The sequence below is a fragment of the Prionailurus viverrinus genome, chromosome C1, assembly GCF_022837055.1.
Source record: "Prionailurus viverrinus isolate Anna chromosome C1, UM_Priviv_1.0, whole genome shotgun sequence".
NCBI lineage: Eukaryota > Metazoa > Chordata > Mammalia > Carnivora > Felidae > Prionailurus > Prionailurus viverrinus.
In genome coordinates, this window is record NC_062568.1 from 145,831,010 (window position 1) to 145,835,305 (window position 4,296).

The following is a 4,296-nucleotide window of genomic DNA, read 5'->3' on the forward strand; positions in this document are numbered from 1 at the left end:
TCATTGGAGATTCGACTTTCAGTATTTCCATATTACTGATTCAAAAGAACTTAGGAAAATATATTATCAAATAAAAATATTTCTATAGTTAGCTGAGCAAAAGTTTCTTTTTTCCTAGCAAGCACAGTGGGCTTTTACTTGTTACATAATAGTTTATTAGATGGAAAAAAATAAGGTGTGCTTTTTCATGCAGTAGCCACTTAATTTTCCCTGATCATTTCTAGTTCTCAGTTAGGTTATCTCATTTTAAGTACGGAGGATGCTGTATTTTCCAGTATCTTCTTTTGCTTTTGTGGTGATTGGGAAGGTATTCCTTTGCATGAGCTACTCGCACCTGGCCCGAAATCTGTGAAAGAGAATACGATGGAAAAAAAAAATGACATGGCCTCCAGCACTTTCTTCTTTCTTTCTTTTTTATTTTATTTTATTTTTTATTTTTCATATGAAACATTTTCCTGCCAGGATCTTCTATATACAGTTGGAGGATGCTTTTGATATGTAGATCAAGCAAAATGGTAAATACAGAGCCCTCTCTTTTCAAACATTCCCTTATTCTACAATGTGCCTGTAGTGTCACTGTCTTTGATTTCCATGAGGCTTGCCCTTGGGTTTGTATTGTAACTTGGTATCTTTCCATTGTCCCCTACCACAAAAAAATTCCTTTTTAAGAAACTGAATTCAGAATGTAATCCATCAAGCTTTAGCTCCTCTTTCTCTTTCCTTCTGGAAGATTTAGTGACTAAGTCTTTGCTTTGATTTTCTTTCTCTGACTTTGAGGGGTCTCACTTTCTCTTCTAATTGCTACAATCTGGTAACTCCTTTTGCTTGGAGTAAACAAAAACAGAAACACTTGGTGAGGAGACAAACAGGCTCACAAGCTCACGTGCCTGACTAGCTGATGGATGGCAAGGTCTGGCTCTCAGGAAGAGATCTTTCCATGGCACCATGCAACGTCAGTTTCAGGATGGGCTCTCTGCCAGGCACAGTGGTAAGTGCTTTACATGGATTAGAATCCTCCAACCAACCTAGGGTAGGTAGGCCTTGTTATCATCTCCATTGTTCCTTATTAAGGAACTGAATCTAAAGCAGATGAAATATCTTTCTCAAGGTCATTCAACTAGCAAGTGGTAGAACTGGTTGGTAAACCCAAGTTTTTCTCACTTCAGTGCCTGAATTTAAATGACTAATTTATGTATTTTTTCATCTGAAAGCCTCTTAATGCCACTGTAAAGGGGTTCTCTGAACTGGAGGAGTAGATTGTCATTATGTTATTTCTTGAGTTCTAATACTCCAGAGAGTATATTTTCTTGATGCCTGTAGACTTGTTAACAATCTTCTAAAAATAGGGAAAATGGAAAAGTTGCCAGGGTCACCCATTAAAAGAAAAAGGAAAGCAGAAAAGAAAATATATAAATCTATATATTTTATTGCAATAAATGAAAAATTAAAACGTGAGCCAGGGGTTAAGCATTAATGTTGGCTCTGATTCTCTAGTGGCCTGTCTTATTTAGTTTCCTACAATAGTGAACAGTATACAGAAATGATCACTGGATGTGTTGTTTATTTATGTGTTAGTTTGAGTGGCACACTGTTTTGTAAACTACAAATAGTATTTTGAATACAAATGGAGTATCTTGAAATAACAGCAATAGAAATCCTATGAGCTATGCATTATATATACATGATTTTATTTATTTATTTATTTATTTATTTATTTATTTATTTATTTATGAGAGGTAAATGCTCCCTGAATTTTTAAAAATAAAACAACGTTAAATTTTAAAATTTCCATATTAAAGACACAAAACATATTTTAAAATGTGATTTTATTTTATCCAAATTGTGTTCAAATGTTAAATTTTGACGTATTGCCAGGGCTCTAATACTTTATAATAATCATTTACCATAGGTTATTTCTTAAAAAGTCAGTATGATGATTTGGTGATCTTAATTAATTCATCCACAATTCACTCATCTACGGTCATTGACAATCAGGAAGTTTCAATTCGAGCATTGTACAACATATGTTTATTATGAGAAAGCACTGGGGTTATGCTCTTTCGGAAAAATAACAACAAACATACACTTAAACAAATGTATTACACTTAAATTTAAATGAATTAAATACATTAAATAAAAAATAAGTAATGAATCATTATTTCTGTTTCCCAGGAGCTCACCTTCTAGTACCAAACGTATCTAGTTGCACTCCATAAAGATTATATAAAGGACTTATTCGTAAATGTGCATAATTCTGCTGCCAGAGTACAGGAGAGTGAGAGAGTAATTCTGACTAGAGGAATACAGATTTCCTGGAAGAGAAGGGATTTTCCTGGTCTTCCAAAATGGATAGGATTTTGAGAGGTAAGTATGACTCTGAAGACAAATATTGGTTACTTTAAGATCAAGTAGAATTCTTGTGTTTAAGCATGTTTTGTCTCATTGAACAACAAAACAGATAAATTTCTTGAAAAAGATAGGTATTTGTGTCTTGAAATGACATTTTAAATGGTGGATATCTTTTGTGTAAATGCCAGAAATAAGATATTTATTTTTTCTTTCTCATCATGTGAAATAAATAAGGGTAAAAGCTGGAAAATTATAAAAGTCACTTGATTAAATGAGGCAAGCAAATAAATGCTTTCTAAAGGTCTCAACTCAGTGTGCTCTTTCCCTGAGGCTAGTTGGAACTAATCCACAGTCACAATTGCTCCATCATATGGGTGGCCAGTCAATGTGGTGCCAGTAATAAAATGTGTAATCAACTTTCACATGTTTTTAGACATTCCCAAATCGCTTTGATCATGACTAACAAGAAAACTGCCATTTCAGTTAATAATCTATAAATTCTCAGGGGGAGGTTTGGTCCACTACCCAGCAGAATATTTCACATTTTATTTTAAAAATGCAGAATAACACAATCTAGAAATAGATTTATCCTTAAAACATTAGTCAATTTTCCATTACGTAATCTTCGTTAATGTCAACATTTTAAATTGCCATTTCTCATAAGCCCAGGGACCTTGATGATTGAGATTAAGCTGCTTCTGAAAACATATGTGCTTTAGATCGCATTTCCTCTAAGTCAAACGAAAGCTATCTGTCTGTGATAGTTTCAAGCCTGCTTTCAGCAGTGCGACCTGTGACATCATTGCCCTACTTCGTATAATTGAATTTTGTTTAATCCAAGGAAATAGAGTTATTGTGGCAAAGAAGATACCAGAGTAAATTTCTCTAAGCCAAGTGCCTTTTTAAGCTGGTGAAGATGTTCTAAAATATATATCAGCTCCATGTCACAGGTCCCAGTTAACATGAATAGTTAGAGGTGTACCAATCGCAGCATCCATCCAAGAAAGCAACATGTAAGAGCTTGTTGAAAGCAGAAGATGATTTAGAGAGGGAAATTTCAGAGATGACAGCTGTTTAAATCTAATCAAAATTTCTTTTCTGCACCAGGAGACGTTTAGTCTTCCACTGGCTCTAATATGTATCTTAGAAATCCGTAAGATTTTAGAAGGCTGTTGAAGCAACACTTGAGAGCCCAATTCAAGGATAAGACCTGGTGACATCACTGATACCGGATTCATACAGAGAAGGAATAGGTATGGAAGGCTGTTTGTCTGGGACACATCTGAAACAAGAATCTTAACAATGGTAAATCCAAAAGCTGGGTCTTCTAATCTCACGGTATCATGTGATTTTTCTTTCTTACATTCACTGTTAAAACTTCCCATCCCGAAGTAACAGCATGTTCACACACAAACACCCCCATAGACAACTGAAACCATTAATATTCGCATAGGCCTTGTGACTCAAAGTGTGGGCTCTAGACCCAGATCACCTGGGAGCTTGTAAGAAATGCAGAATCTGGAGCCCCACCCCAGATGGACTGACTCGAGATCTGCATTTTAACACGGTATCTGGATTATTCTCACGTACGTGAAGCCTGAGAAGCACTGACTTAAAAAGCAAGTTTTCGAAGTTGCACGGCCCTCTCATCCTTAAAACCCATGTATGTTCAATTTCAAACCACTATGTATTTCCCCATTATTTAAGGCAGTACAGTTTAGTGAGTAGTTAAGAACAAGTGTTTCCAGAAATTCCCTGTCCAAATGGCCTGAAGCCCACTTCCAGGGCCAATTTGGGCCTCTTCCCTGGGTCAGTCCTCCTAAGGGTGTAGCTGTCTGGAGTGGGGGCAGGCCAGAGATGGAGGCTGGACACATGCTGGGTAGGCCCCTGCCCTACAGAACGGAGCAGGGGGCGGGAAGGGAATAGGGTTGGTCCCAAGTTCAGGCT

The 4,296-nt window shown here is 36.4% G+C and overlaps 1 long non-coding RNA gene across 1 annotated transcript; it reads left to right on the forward strand.

The window, feature by feature from the left end:
• The first annotated feature begins 500 nt into the window (after positions 1-500).
• Positions 501-3,609, forward strand: LOC125173830 (uncharacterized). The gene is made up of 3 exons (XR_007155164.1): positions 501-988; positions 2,173-2,364; positions 3,457-3,609. It is a non-coding gene; the product is annotated as an uncharacterized LOC125173830 (long non-coding RNA).
• Positions 3,610-4,296: the final 687 nt, after the last annotated feature.